This window comes from Budorcas taxicolor, chromosome 1, assembly GCF_023091745.1.
Source record: "Budorcas taxicolor isolate Tak-1 chromosome 1, Takin1.1, whole genome shotgun sequence".
In the NCBI taxonomy this organism is placed as follows: Eukaryota; Metazoa; Chordata; class Mammalia; order Artiodactyla; family Bovidae; genus Budorcas; species Budorcas taxicolor.
The window spans coordinates 203,594,715-203,611,077 of NC_068910.1; the positions used below are offsets into that span (position 1 = coordinate 203,594,715).

Consider the following 16,363-nt stretch of genomic DNA (forward strand, 5'->3'; position numbering starts at 1 on the left):
TCCAAATGGTAATGTAGATTTCCCAGGTGACTAATGGTTCTATAGGAGGATAAAGCCTCCTATTAAGATAATGAAACACCTTTCTGGCTTTGGTCAAATTAAATGCAACATATTTCGTATGTTTTATTAACAGCTTAAAAAAATCCTAAAAGTTATTACACACAATTCAATCATTTTTATTTGATGAAAGAGTTTGTTAACTGAGTCACATTAGCTTAGCTAGTATGTTTAAAAGATGGTGCCTTAGTGTTAGGATATATTTCTTGGTAGGGACACTCAGGTCCCTGGGATCTTGAAAAGGAAAGGAAGGGTGGAGGGAAGAGTGTTTCAGGGAAAGGTAAGAGCAAGTGCAAAGGCCCTGAGGCAGCATAGAGCTTGGAGAAGACCTGCTTGATGGCCATGAGGCCTGAGTCCCTGGAGTGAGGGGAACAGATACATGGGATGCAGGGGTGGCAAGTGGACAGCCTGTGGCTTACTGGGGTGCTCTGGAATCTATCTTAGGTGTGTGAAGACATAAGGGTTTTTAAGCAGAGGAATAAAGTGATCTTATTTCCTTCTTAGAATTCTTTTGACTTCAATAGGATGAATGGATTGAAGTGGAATGAATGACTATAGATGTCATGGTGGCTTGGATTAGGCTGGTGGGAATAGAATGGTACAGAAGTGGATGACTTTAGTGCCTGTTCTGAAGGAAGAATGCTGGTAAGAATTGCTGATGGACTGAATCAGCGATGAGCATGTTGGACAGAAAAGAGATGTATTGCAGGCAGATTTGTTACCATCTGAGCCACCACAAAGGGACCCCACTATTTGCAGTGCAGTCTGGGCTAGAACCTTCGTTGCTCTCATTATTGCTCAGTGTTTATGTGTGTGCACTCTGGCAAAGTCCTTCAAGTCTCCTTTGGGAAGACAGACACCTGGTGATTTATGGAAACGATATTATTTGTCACAGTATCATTTTGTAGTAAACAACATCGTGGAGAAGTGTCAGCAAGGAAATCAATCTTGCTCAAGCTAAAAATAGATATTCTTGACTGTTGTGGAGAAAATGTATACTTATAAAATGATATTCAGCATTATAAGCAGAACTGGTTTTTTGTCTTAGGCAGGCTATTCCAGGCCAAGTACCGGGCTGGTTTTCCTAAGAGAGCTTTGTGAGTAAGCACTGTCTCTGTAAAGTCAACCTTAGTTCTTTACAGGCATCTGTTCATATCTGATTCAATGAACATCATTCTTCTATTTTTAATTGAAGTATAGTCGATTTACAATGTTGTGCTAATCTCTGCTGCAAAGTGACCTAGGTATATACATATCTACATTCTTTTAAAATGTTCCTTTCCATTATGGTTTATCCCCATAGATTGGATATAGTTCCCTGTGTTATACAGTAGGACCTTGTTGCTTCTCCATTCTAAATGTAATAGTTTGCATTAACCAGCCCCAAACTCCCAGTCCATCCCTTTCCCCCCCACCCCTCTCTCTGCCTTGGCAACCACAACCCTGATCTCTAGGTCTGTGAGTCTATTTCTGTTTTGTAGGTAGGTTCATTCTTTTTCATGGCCGAGTAGTATTCCACTGTATATATGCACCACATCATTATCCATTCATCTATCGAGGGACATTTACGTTATCTCCATGTCTTGACTATTGTGAACAGTGCTGTTATAAACATAGGGGTGCATATATCTTTTTGAATTGTAGTTTTGTCCGGGTATATGCCCAGAAGTGGGATCATGTGATAATTCTATTTTTACTTTTCTGAGGAACCTCCATACTGTTTTCTATAGTGGCCACACTAACTTGCATTCCCACCAACAGTGTAGGAGAGTTCCCCTTTCTCCAGACCATCTCCAGCATTTGTAATTTGTAGACTTTTTAGTGGTGGCCATTTTGACCCTTGTGAGGTGGTACCTTGCAGTTTTGATTTGCATCTCTCTGATACTTAGTAATGTTGAGCATCTTTTCATGTGCCTACTGGTAATCTGTACATCTTCTTTTGAGAGTGTCTATTAAGGTCTTCTACCCATTTTTCAATTAAGCTGTCTGTATATTTTGGAGATTAAGCCCTTGTCAACTGTATCATTTGCAAATATTTTCTCCCATTTGGTAGGTTGTCTTTTTTTTTGTATATATATTTTCTTTCCTGAGAAAAAGCTTGTAAGTTTGGTTAGGTTCCATTTGTTTATTTTTGTTTTTATTTCTATTGCCTTGGGAGACCAACCTAAGACATTTATATGATTTATGTCAGAGAATGTTTTGCCTATGCTCAGTGAGCCTCATTCTTAATAACACAGACGCAAGGCTTTGGTTGCATAACCAGTTTCCAATTATGCCTTGGTAACAAGGAATAAACATTCTTACTGAACCTAGGCAAATAACTATATTGTCATAAAAAGTAAAAAGATTCAATTAGAATTTTTGAATTCCAGAGGAATCAGATAGAGAGAATGTTATTTACAAATGTTTGATTTCAGTGTATAAAAGTAGCATCTACTACCATGTCAAAATTTATAAAATACTTAAGAGGAAAAACAGGGCTTCCTTACATATCCAGAAAATAAAACATTAAAAAAATCAACAATATTCCAAACAAAAACTACATTCATACCTCATTGATTCATTCTGTTCAATGTAATTAGCTCTTAATTCCACCAGATCTGGGTTTAGAAGTCTCAGGAATCCATCTACATCTCAACTAGAATTTTGGAAATTCTGACTCAGTCCAATCATATGGTTTCTAACTGATGCTATCAGAAGCCTATACTCCACAGCACTCGACATATAATCCTTTTCTGTGGCACTCTGAGCAGTCATTCTACATAGTAGATTAAGCATGATGGCTTGTAGCTGATTACAAAGGCTTTCAGGGAAGCTAAGGAAAATATCTGTGTGTGACAAAAGGCTTAAAATGACTGTGGTTAATTCATTACTGTTAATTTTCAAATTTGAAAGACTTGATGAGAATTATGACAATAATAATGCACCTGGCAAGAAATTTGGTTATATATGCTAACAAAGAGCTAAGCAGAAAAAGAAATTAAGAAAATAATTCCATTGCAATTACAGCAAAAAGTAAAATACCTAAGAATACATTTGACCAAAGAGGTGAAATACCTATGTACTGAGAACAGTAAAACATTGTTGGAAGAAATCAAATAAGATACAAATAAATGGAAAGATATTCTGTGTTCATGGATGGGAAGAATTAATATGGAATCTATAAATTATTTTTTTGACCCAATTTAGGAAATTTTTTTTTTTTTTTGGTGCTTCCCTGCTGGCTCAGAGGATAAAGCGTCTGCCTGCAATGCAGGAGACCCGGGTTCGATCCCTGGGTTGGGAAGATCCCTTGGAGAAGGAAATGGCAACCCACTCTAGTATTCTTGCCTGGAGAATTCCATGGACAGAGGAGCCTGGCGGGCTACAGTCCATGGGGTCGCAAAGAGTCGGACACGACTGAGCTACTTTACTTCCTTACTTCCTTAGAAAGTTTTTAGCCATTATAGTTTCTGCCCCATTTTTTCTCATCTCCCCTTCTGACAGTCTAACTCCATATATGTTAAGTCTTTTGTCATTATCCTATATTTCCTTTATTTCCCTGAAGCTTTTTTTTTTTAACCTTGTTTCTCTCTAGTCTTCAAATTGTATAATTTGTTTGTCTATCTTTAAGTTTACTTACTTTTTCCTCTGTTGTCTTTATTTTGCATTCAGTCTAGTGACACTTAAATTTCAGATATTGTACTTTTTTTTTACATTCTAGAATGTCCCATTTGTTTGCTGTTTACAGTTTTTATTTCTCTGCTGATATTTCCAACTGTGTCATCATTGTAGGAATATTTTTCTTTACATATTTGAATATAGCCTTATTAGCTGCTTTTAAAATTTCTTGTCTGCTAATTCCAACATCTGGCTTCTTTCTGGATTCAGTCTCTATTCTTTTTTCTTTTTGGGGATGGGTCGCATTTTCCTTGTTCTTTATACTTCAAGGGTTTTGGATACTTGGGCATAGTGAATATTGTGTTGTGCAGACTGTATTTTGTTACATTCCTCTGAAAAATGTTGATTTTTTTTTGGTTCAGTTGGGCATTTACTTTGTTGTGCTCAGACTGCAAACACTATGTTTCTAGTAGCAGCTTAAATCTGAGTTATTTTTTCTTTAGCTGACACCAGTCATATGCAAACATTGTTCTGGGCTCAGTTGAAGATTTTGGCAGACTTTATAAACAGAATTTGGGGCTCTCTCCATTTGCCTCTCTCCTGTCCAAGATTCTCTCTTGATTTTCCAGGGGCTGTGGTTGCCCCAAATTCAGGTTTTTTGATTAATTTTTCAGACAAGAAAAAAAAAAAATCTGTGAATTTGCTGTTGTGGTTTTATGTTTCTCACAAGATTTGCTTACTTTCAGGTTTAAGCCCTGAGAATGGCAACTTACTCGGTGCTATTCCTACTTTCTTAAAAAATTACTGCTCAGTAGTGTTAACTATATTTACAGTGCAGTGCAAAAGATCTCCAGAACTTTTCATTTTGTAAGACTGAAAGTCTTATATTCATAATACTCCCCATTTCTCCTTATTCTCAGTCCCTAGTAACCACTATTTTTCTTTTTGTTTCTATGAATTTTTCCCTTTTAGATTCCTCGTATGAGTGAAATCAAATGGCAGTTGTCTTTTTGTGACAGGCTTGTGTCAGGATTTCCTTTCCTTCTCTTTTTTTTAAGGCTGAATAACATTCCATTATATATTCCACTCACCCATTGATGGTATTTGGATTGTCTCCAGTTCTTAGCTTTTGTTAATAATGTGGCTGTGAGCTTGAGGGTACAAATCATTCTCATCTTTCAAATGTCAACTTCCTCTTGAATCATCTAGCTTTGGTTCATTCTCTTATTTTTCCTTTACTTATGTCTTATAGAAAATTTATTTTTAAAATTTCACCTAGAGTTTATAATCATTGTCTGTTTGAGTGTCTGTAGAAGATTACTTTCCTTTACCAGAATTAGAGTTGTCAGTGAAATTAGATTTTAGTGAAGATTGAGATATGTTATTTATAAGAATAAAATAATAATTCAAAGAAAACTTGAAATAAACAAAAAGAAAGCTGGAATATTGGCTTTCAGAGGAATTAAAGACCAAAAGCGATAATGAAGTATAAGAGGTATATAAAGAAAAATGGTAAAAATATATGAAGAAAATATAGTAGTCATGGATTTTTGTGGATCATAGTACAAGGCAGTCAAATACATAAACCAGAAACCCCTAGAAAAAACTTGTTAAAAACATACCTTTCAATACATACATTGCATTTCTTACATATTGGTTACTCTTTTAAGCATACAAACAAATATAATTAGCAAAATTAATTTTCAAAAATCTTAAAAATAAAAATTTCTTCCAGTTTCATTGGGATATAATTGACATATAGCCCTAGAATTTAATGTATACAGCATAATCATTTACATGCATCATGAAATGAACCACTGTAAGTTTAGTGAACATCCATTATCTTGTATAGATACCAAATTGAAGAACTAGAAAAGAAATTGCTTTCCTTGTGTGAGAATTCTTAGAATTTACTCTTTTAACATTTTTCATATATAACATAAATCTATGTTAATTATATTATCATGCTGTATAGTACATCTATAGTTCTTATTTATCTTGTCACTAGAAACTTGTATGTTTTGTCCATCATCATCCAGTTCACTTCTCCCCACCCCCTGCCTCTGGTAAACACATATTTTTTCCCTATGAGTTTGTTTATTTGTTTTTGAAATATAATTAACCAACAACACTACATTAGTTCCCATTGTACAACATAGTGATCCATCATTTCAGGATGTTTCAAAATGATCACCATAAAAAAATCTAGTTACTGTACAAAGATATTACATAACTGTTGACTGTATCCCCTATATTGTATGTTTCATAACAGTGATTCATTTATCTTGTAATCTCCCTCAGTTATTTATTTCCTCCCTCCATCCTTCTCCACTCTGGCAAACACTATGTATTTACGATTCTGTTTCTGTTTGGTTATGTTTGTTCATTTGTTTTGCTTTTTAGATTCCATATATGAATGATACCATACAGTACTTGTCTTTTTCTGTCTGACTTATTTCAGTTAGCATAATACCCTCTAGGTCCATCCATGTACTTGCAAACCATTCTTTTATATGTGTGTGTTATGTGTTAGTTGCTCAGTCATGTCCAACTCTTTGCGACCCCATGGACTGAAGCCCGCCATGGCTTCTGTGTCCATGGGATTCTCCAGGCAAGAATACTGGAGTGAATCACCATTCCCTTCTCCAGAGGATCTTCCTGACCCAGGGATCAAGCCTGGTCTCCTGCATAGAAGACAAATTCTTTACCATTTGGGCTACAGGGAAGTCCTAATTCTTTTTATATGACTGTGTAATATTCCACATATATATGGAATATAGATATATAATATCTTCTTTATTTACTCATCTATTTAAGGACACTTAGGTTGCTTTGATATCTTGGCTATTGTAAATAATGCTGCAATGAACATTGAAGTGCATATATTCTTTTTCAGATTAGTGCTTTCATGTTCTTCAGATAAATACTCAAGAGTACCACTGATGGATAGTATGGCAGTTCTAGCTTTAATTTTTTGAGGACTTTCCATACTTTCTTCCTTAGTAGCTGTAACAATTTGCATTTTTTTTATCAATGGTGCATGAGGCTTCTCTTTTCCCCATATTTTCACCAATACTTGTTATATGTTGTCTTTTTTTTTTTTTACTTTGGAATTTTGTGGTGTTTTTTGCCATACATTCCCATGAATCAGCCATGGGTGTACATGTGTTCCCCATCCTGAACCTCCCTCCCACCTCCCTCCCCATCCCATTCCTCAGGGTTATCCCAGTGCACCAGCCCTGAGCACTCTGTTTCATGCATCAAACCTGGACTGGCACCTGTTGCACGTATGATAATATACATGTTTCAATGTTATTCTCCCAAATCATTCCACCCTCACTTTCTCCCACAGAGTCCAAAAGTGTTCTTTACATCTGTGTCTCTTTTGCTGTCTCACATATATGGTCATTGTTACCATCTTTCTAAATTCCATATATATGTGTTACTATATTGTATTGGTGTTTTTCTTTCTGACCTACTTCACTATGTATAATAGGCTCCAGTTTCATCCATCTCATTAGAACTGATTCAAATGCATTCTTTTTAATAGCTGAGTAATATTCCATTGTGTATATGTACCATCATGTATATGTATCCATTCATCTGCTGATGGACATCTAGGTGCTTCCATGTCCTAGCTATTGTAAACAGTGCTGCGATGAACATTGGGGTACATGTGTCTGTTTCAATTCTGGTTTCCGCAGTGTGTATGCCCAGCAGTGGGATTGCTGGGTCGTATGGCAGTTCTATTTCCAGTTTTTGAAGGAATCTCCACACTGTTCTCCATAGTGGGTGTACTAATTTGCATTCCCACCAACAGTGTTAGAGGATTCGTTTTTCTCTGCACCCTCTCCAGCATTTATTGTTTGTAGACTTTTTGATAGCAGCCATTCTGACCAGTGTGAGATGGTACCTCATTGTGGTTTTGATTTGCATTTCTCTGATAATGAGTGATGTTGAGCATCTTTTCATGTGTTTGTTAGCATCTGTATGTCTTCTTTGGAGAAATGTCTGTTTAGTCCTTTGGCCCACTTTTTGATTGGGTCGTTTATTTTTTCTGGAATTGAGCTGCAGGATTCTTTGTCAGTTGCTTCATTTGCTATTATTTTCTCCCATTCTGAAGGCTGTCTTTCACCTTGCTTATAGTTTCCTTCATTGTACAAAAACTTTTAAGCTTAATTAGGTCCTATTTGCTTATTTTTGCTTTTTTTCCAATATTCTGGGGAGGTGGGTTATAGAGGATCCTGCTATGATTTATGTCAGAGTGTTTTGCCTATGTTTTCCTTTAGGAGTTTTATAGTTTCTGGTCTTAATTTTGATCTTTAATCCATTTTGACTTTATTTTTGTGTATGGTGTTAGAAAGTGTTCTAGTTTCATTTTTTTAAAAGTCACTGATCAGTTTTCCCAGCACCATTTGTTAAAGAGATTGCCTTTTCTCCATTGTATATGCTTGCCTCCTTTGTCGAAGAAAAGGTGTCCATAGGTGCATGGCTTTCTATTTTGTTCCATTGATCTATATTTCTGTCTTTGTGCCAATACCATACTGTCCTGATGACTGTAGCTTTGTAGTATAGTCTGAAGTCAGGCAGGTTGATTCCTCCAGTTCCATTCTTCTTTCTCAAGATTGCTTTGGCTATTCGAGTATTTTTTTGTATTTTCATACAAATTGTGAAATTATTTGTTCTAGTTCTGTGAAAAATACCACTGGTAGCTTGATAAGGATTGTATTCAGTCTGTAGATTGCTTTGGGTATTATACTCATTTTCACTATATTGATTCTTCCGATCCATGAACATGGTGTATTTCTCCATCTATTTGTGTCCCCTTTGATTTCTTTCATCAGTGTTTTATATTTTTCTATATATAGGTATTTTGTTTCTTTAGGTAGATTTATTGCTAAGTATTTTATTCTTTTTGTTGCAGTGGTGAATGGAATTGTTTCCTTAATTTCTCTCTCTGTTTACTTATTGTTAGTGTATAAGAATGCTAGGGATTTCTGTGTGTTAATTTTATATCCTGCAACTTTACTATATTCATTGATTAGCTCTAGTAATTTTCTGGTGCAGTCTTTAGGGTTTTCTATGTAGAGGATCATGTCATCTGCAAAAAGTGAGAGTTTTACTTCTTCTTTTCCAATCTGGATTCCTTTTATTCTTTTTCTTCTCTGATTGCTGTGGCTAAAACTTCCAAAACTATGTTGAATAGTAGTGGTGAGAGTGGGCACCCTTGTCTTGTTCCTGACTTTAGGGGAAATGCTTTCAATTTTTCACTATTTTTTTCACCACTGAGGATAATGTTTTCTGTGGGTTTATCATATATGGCTTTTATTATGTTGAGGTATGTTCCTTCTGTGTCTGCTTTCTGGAGGGTTTTTAAAAATCATAATTGGATGTTAAATTTTGTCAAAGGCTTTCTCTGCATCTATTGAGATAATCATATGGTTTTTATTTTTCAATTTGTTAATGTAGTGTATCACATTGATTGATTTGCAAATACTGAAGGATCCATGCATCCCTGGGATAAAGCCCACCTGGTCATGATGTATGATCTTTTTAATGTGTTGTTGGATTCTGTTTGCTAGAATTTTGTTAAGGATTTTTGCATCTATGTTCATCAGTGATATTGGCCTGTAGTTTTATTTTTTTGTGGCATCTTTGTCTGTTTTTTTGATTCATGGACCTGTCATTCCAGGTTCCTACCCAATATTGCTCTTTACAGCATCAGACCTTGCTTCTATCACCAGTCACATCCACAACTGGGTACACGATGGTGTGATTACTCACCTAGAGCCAGACATCCTGGAAAGTGAAGTCAAGTGGGCCTTAGAAAGCATCACTATGAACAAAGCTAGTGGAGGTGATGGCATTCCAGTAGAGCTATTTCAAATACTGAAAGATGATGCTGTGAAAGTGCTGCAGTCAATATGCAGGCAAATTTGGAAAACTCAGCAGTGGCCACAGGACTGGAAAATGTCCGTTTTCATTCCAATCCCAAAGAAAGGCAATGCCAAAGAATGCTCAAACTACCGCACAATTGCACTCATCTCACACGCTAGTAGAGTAATGCTCAAAATTCTCCAAGCCAGGCTTCAGCAATACGTGAACCATGAACTTCCAGATCTTCAAGCAGGGTTTAGAAAAGGCAGAGGAACCAGAGATCAAACTGCCAACATCCGCTGGATCATGAAAAAAGCAAGAGAGTTCCAGAAAAAGATCTATTTCTGCTTTATTGACTATGCCAAAGCCTTTGACTGTGTGGATCACAAGAAACTGTGGAAAATTCTGAGAGATGGGAATACCAGACCACCTGACCTGCCTCTTGAGAAATCCGTATGCAGGTCAGGAAGCAACAGTTAGAACTGGACATGGAACAACAGACTGGTTCCAAATAGGAAAAGGAGTACGTCAAACCTGTATATTGTCCCCCTGCTTATTTATAACTTCTATGCAGAGTACATCATGAGAAACGCTGGGCTGGAGGAAGCACAAGCTGGAATCAAGATTGCTGGGAGAAATATCAATAACCTCAGATATGCAGATGACACCACCCTTATGGCAGAAAGTGAAGAGGAACTAAAGAGCCTCTTGATGCAAGTGAAAGAGGAGAGTGAAAAAGTTGGCTTAAAGCTCAACATTCAGAAAATGAAGATCATGGCATCCAGTCCCATCCCTTCATGGGATATAGATGGGGAAACAGTGAAAACAATGTCAGACTTAATTTTTCGGGGGCTCCAGAATCACTGCAGATGGTGACTGCAGCCGTGAAATTAAAAGATGCTTACTCCTTGGAAGGAAAGTTGTGACCAACCTAGATAGCATATTGAAAAGCAGAGACATTACTTTGCCGACCAAGGTCCGTTTAGTCAAGGCTATGGTTTTTCCAGTGGTCATGTATGGATGTGAGAGTTGGACTGTGAAGAAAGCCGAGTGCCGAAGAATTGATGCTTTTGAACTGTGGTGTTGGAGAAGACTCTTGAGAGTCCCTTGGACTGCAAGGAGATCCAACCAGTCCATCTTAAAGGAGATCAGCCCTGGGATTTCTTTGGAAGGAATGATGCTGAAGCTGAAACTCCAGTACTTTGGCCACCTCATGTGAAGAATTGACTCATTGGAAATGACTCTGATGCTGGGAGGGATGGGGGCAGGAGGAGAAGGGGATGACAGAGAATGAGATGACTGGATGGCATCACTGACTTGATGGATGTGAGTCTGAGTAAACTCCGGGTGTTGGTGATGGACAGGGAGGCCTGGCATGCTGTGATTCATGGGGTTGCAAAGAGTCGGACACAACTGAAGTGAAATGAACTGAACTTGTCTGGTTTTGATGTTAGGGTGATGGTGGCCTCATAGAATGAGTTTGGAAGTTTATCTTCCTCTGAAGTTTTCTGGTAGAGTTTGAGTAGGATAAGTGTTAGCTCTTCTCTAAATTTTTGGTAGAATTCAGCTGTGAAGCCATCTGGTCCTGGGTTTTTGTTTGTTGGAAGATTTCTGATTACAGTTTCAATTCCTGAGCTTGTGATGGATCTGTTAAAATTTTCTATTTTTTCCTGGTTCAGTTTTGGAAAATTATACTTTTCTAAGAATTTGTCCATTTCTTCCAAGTTGTCCATTTTATTGGCATATAGTTGCTGATAGTAGTTTCTTATGATCCTTTGTATTTCTGTGTTGTCTGTTGTGATTTCTCCATTTTCATTTCTAATTTTGTTGATTTGATTCTTCTCCCTTTTTTCCTTGATGAGTCTAGCTAATGGTTTTTCTATTTATCTTCTCAAAGAACCAGATTTTAGCTTTGTTGATTTTTGCTATGGTCTCCTTTGTTTCTTTTTCATTTATTTCTGCCCTAATTTTTTAATGATTTCTTTCCTTCTACCAACCTTGGGGTTCTTCATTTCATCTTTTTCTAGTTGCTTTATGTGTAGAGTTAGGTTATTTATTGATTTTTCTCCTGTTTCTTGAGGTAAGCTTGTATTGCTATGAACCTTCCCCTTAGCACTGCTTTTACTGAATCCCATAGGTTTTGGGTTGTTGTGTTTTCATTTTCATTCGTTTCTATGCATATTTTGATTTCTTTTTTGATTCCTTCTGTGATTTGTTGGTTATTCAGAAACGTGTTTTTTAGCCTCCATATGTTTGTATTTGTAATAGTTTTTTTTTTTTTTTTCTTTTCTTTCCGGTAGTTTACATCTAATCTTACCACATTGTGATCAGAAAAGATACTTGAGATGATTTCAATGTTTAAAAATTTATCAAGGCTAGATTTATGGCCCAGGATATGATCTATCCTGGAGAAGGTTCTGTGTGCATTTGAGAAAAAGGTGAAATTCATTGTTTTGGGGTGAAATGTCCTATAAATATCAATTAGGTTAAACTGGTCCATTGTATCATTTAAAGTTTGTGTTTCATTGCTAATTTTCTGTTTAGTTAATCTATCCATAGGTGTAAGGGGAGTATTAAAGTCTCCCACTATTATTGTGTTACTGTAAATTTCTGCTTTCATGCTTGTTAACATTTACCTTACATTGCAGTGCTCCTGTGTTGGGTGCATATATATTTATAATTGTTATATCTTCTTGTTGGATTGATCCTTTGATCATTATGTAGTGTCCTTCTTTGTCTCTTTTTATGGCCTTTATTTCAAAGTCTATTTTATCTGATATGAGTATTGCTATTCCTGCTTTCTTTTGGTCTCCATTTTCGTGAAATATTGTTTTCCAGCCCTTCATTTTCAGTCTGTATATGTCCCTTGTTTTGAGGTGGGTCTCTTGTAGACAGCATGGATAGGGGTCTTGTTTTTGTATCCATTCAGCCAGTCTTTGTCTTTTGGTTGGGGCATTCAACCCATTTACAGTTAAGGTAATTATTGATAAGTATGATCCCGTTGCCATTTACTTTGTTGTTTTGGGTTTGAGTTTATAAACCTTTTCTGTGTTTCCTGTCTAGAGAAGATCCTTTAGCATTTGTTGAAGAGCTGGTTTTGTGGTGCTGAATTCTCTCAGCTTTTGCTTGTCTGTAAAGCTTTTGATTTCTCCTTCATATTTGAATGAGATCCTTGCTGGATACAGTAATTTGGGTTGTAGGTTTTTCTATTTCATCACTTTAAGTATGTCCTGCCATTCCCTTCTGGCCTGAAGAGTTTCTATTGAAAGATCAGCTATTATCCTTATGGGAATCCCCTTGTGTGTTATTTGTTGTTTTTCCCTTGCTGCTTTTAATATTTGTTCTTTGTGTTTGATCTTTGTTAATTTGATTAATATGTGTCTTGGGGTGTTTTGCCTTGGGTTTATCCTGTTTGGGACTCTCTGGGTTTCTTGGACTTGGGTGACTATTTCCTTCCCCATTTTAGGGAAGTTTTCAACTGTTATCTCCTCAAGTACTTTCTCATGGTCTTTCTTTTTGTCTTCTGGGACCCCTATGATTTGAATTTTGAGGCATTTAACATTGTCCCAGAGGTCTCTGAGGTTGTCCTCATTTCTTGTAATTCTTTTTTTTCCCTCTCTGCTTCATTTATTTCCACCATTCTATCTTCCACCTCACTTATCCCATCTTCTGCCTCAGTTATTCTACTGTTGGTTCCCTCCAGAGTGCTTTTGATTTCATTTATTGCATTATTTATTATTGATTAACTCTTTTTTATTTCTTCTAGGTCCTTGTTAAACTTTTCTTGCATCTTCTCAATCCTTGTCTCCAGACTATTTATCTGTAACTCCATTTTGTTTTCAAGATTTTGGATCATTTTTACTATCATTATTCTGAATTCTTTTTCAGGTAGACTCCCTATCTATTCCTCTTTTGTTTGGTTTGGTGGGCATTTATCATGTTCCTTTACCTGCTGAATATTTCTCTGCCTTTTCATCTTGCTTAGATTGCTGTGTTTGGGGTGGACTTTCTGTATGCTGGAAGTTTGTGGTTCCTTTTATTGCAGAGGTTCCTCACTGTGGGTGGGGTTGGACGAGTGGCTTGTCAAGGTTTCCTGGTTAGGGAAGCTTTCGTCGGTGTTCTGGTGTGTGGAGCTGGATCTCTTCTCTCTGGAGTGCAGTGAAGTGTCCAGTAGAGTTTTGAGGTGTCTATGAGTTTGGTGTGACTTTTGGCCTCTTGTATTTGAATGCTCAGGGTGTGTTTTGCATTGTTGGAGAATTAGCTTGGTATATCTTGCTCTGAAACTTGTTGGCTCTTGGGTGGAGCTTGGTTTCAGTGTGGGTATGGAGGCTTTTGGATGAGCTTTTGTCTGATTAATGTTCCCTGGAGTAAGGAGTTTTCTGGTGTTCTTAAGTTTTGGATTATGCCTTCTGCCTCTGGCTTTCAATTTTATTCTTACAGTAGCCTCAAGACTTCTCCATCCATACAGCACTGATGATAAACATCTAGGTTAATGGTGAAAAGATTCTCCACAGTGAGGGCCACTCAGAGAGTTTCACAGTTACATGGAGAAGAGAAGAGGGAGGGGGAAGCTAGAGGTGACCAGGAGAAGAGGAGGGGCAGTCAAAAGGAGAGAGACCAGTCTAGCCAGTAATCAGTTCCCTAAGTGTTCTCCACAGCCCAGAATCCCCAAAGAGATTCACAGAGTTAAGTAGAGAAGACAAGGGGGAGGGAGGAGATAGAGGCGACCTGGGGGAGGAAAAGGAGAGTCACAAGGGGAGAGAGAAATCAGGCCAGTAATCACACTCCTAAGTAAGAATAGGTACTGAAGATTGGATTCTTAAAGGTACAAAACTGACAACAAATACCAAAAAGCACAGGTTAAAAATCTAGAGTAGAGGTTACACTCTCAAAAATATAATATTAGAAAAACAAAACAAAATCACAAATTATAAAAAATATAAATATGAAATTTGCTTTAAAAATAGGGTATTTTTTTTGCAAGGTAATAGTAGGTTTTTAAAATGAAAATTAAAGGAGTAATAAAGAACTTAAAAATATTAAAAATGTTAAAAAATGATAATAATAAAATATATCTAGGAATTTCTCTGGAGCTGTTGAGGGCATTGTGGGGTCAGTTCAGTTTCAGATAGTTCTTTGTTCCAGCTTATACTTCTTCTCAAGGTCTATAGGCCCCTTCCAATGTAGCCAGTGCTAACTACAGGGTTTTAATCTGATGCACCTGTCACTTCCAAAGCAGTTCCCTCTTCTTTGTTTATTTTGACTTCCTCTGTTTGCAAGTCTCTTCAGTGCCTAATTTCCACTCTGACACAGGAGGCGAAGGTGGTCATTTATTTAGGCTCACTTGTTCAATTGTGCTGTGAGGAGGGAGGAACACTGCAAACAAACATCACTGGCATATGTGGGGAGTGCTCGCAGTGTTTGGGCCACACTAGGTTTGCCCCCGTTCACGGCGTGTGTGCTTTCCCTGTCTATACTGCTCAGGCTCCAGGTTGCTATGCAGGGGAACTGTCTAAAGCTGGCCCTGGGTTGTGTGCACTTCCCAGATCTAAGCTGCTCGGGTTCAGGTTCTCGGGTACTCCACAAAGGCACAGACTCAGTTGGGCCTGTATTTTGTGCCCTTCCCAGGTCCAAGCAGCTCAGGTGACCAGGTGCTTGGCAAGCGCACTCTCCCCAGGTGGGTGGTGTGTCATATTACCTCCTCAGTCCCAGCTGCTCAGTTTCCTGGGTGCACCACAAGAGCACCACCTCAGGTGTGCCGTGTGTCTCTTTTAGGGGAGCTGATCTCTTACTGCGACCCTCCTGGTGGATGTCAAACCATCCAGGATCCCAGGAAGTCTTGGTTAGCAACTGGGAGCCTGCTCACAGTTTGGTGGAGGATGCCGTCTCTGGGGCCGAGGTTGCCTCTCGCCTCCTGGCTCTGGCTGTCGCCCGCCTGCCTCTCTGCCTCCAGTGGATGGAGGGCCCAGTCCACAGCCAGCTAGCTCTCCTCTGGTATTCACTCAATCCTTTGTTCTGTGAGTGGGCCAGGTTGTGACTTAGAGCTTTTCGAGGGGAAGTTCTCTCTCTCTCTTTTTTTCCCTCTCTCTGACTATCCCACAGTTTGGGTTGCTATCTCATGTTAGCTTCCTCAGATGGTCCTCAGGGTATTCAGGCCTGGTCCTTGCCCTAAGCATGCAGCCCAGGCCTCCCTGTTCAGCCCCCATTCACTGCTGGCAGATGGGGAGCATCTGGGCTGCTACTCTGCTGGGAGTTGTGGTTAGGCGCGTAATCTTTTTTTTTCCTCCGAGTTATGTTGCCCTCTGAGATTCCAAAACTCCCCACAGACCTGCCAGCGAGTGGGTTTCCTGGTGTTTGGAAACTTCTCCTCCCTCAGGGCTCCCTCCTGGATGGGTCTCTGTCCCTAACTCTTTTGTCTCTCTTTTTATCTTTTATATTTTGTTCTATCTCCTTTTGAAGAGAATGGGCTGTCTTTCTGGGTGCCTGGTGTCCTCTGCCAGCGTCCAGAAGTTGTTTTGTGAAATTTGTTCAGCGTTCAAATGATCTTTTGATGAATTTGTTGGGGAGAAAGTGGTCTCCCCGTCCTATTCTTTGCCATCTTAGGACCGCCCTCTATGTTGTCTTTTAGATAATGGCTATTCTGACAGGTATCAGGTGATATCTCATTGTGTTTTGATTTTCATTTTCCTGATGATTAGTGATGTTGAGCATCTTTCGTGTGCCTGTTGGCCATCTGTATATTTTCCTTGGCAAAGTGTCTATTTAGGTCCTCTGAACATTAAAATTTTTGTGTGTGTTGAGTTATATGAGTTCTTTGTATATTTTGGAT

At 38.2% G+C, this 16,363-nt stretch overlaps 1 protein-coding gene and 1 non-coding gene across 2 annotated transcripts in view; both read left to right on the top strand.

Moving 5' to 3' along the window:
- The window catches only part of LOC128043395 (SH3 domain-binding glutamic acid-rich protein-like), a 170,458-nt gene that overhangs the window by 107,393 nt on the left and 46,702 nt on the right, over positions 1 to 16,363 (top strand). The gene's annotated exons all lie outside the window — the stretch shown is intronic.
- TRNAC-GCA (transfer RNA cysteine (anticodon GCA)) lies at positions 3,272 to 3,343 on the top strand. The gene has a single exon. It is a non-coding gene; the product is annotated as a tRNA-Cys (tRNA).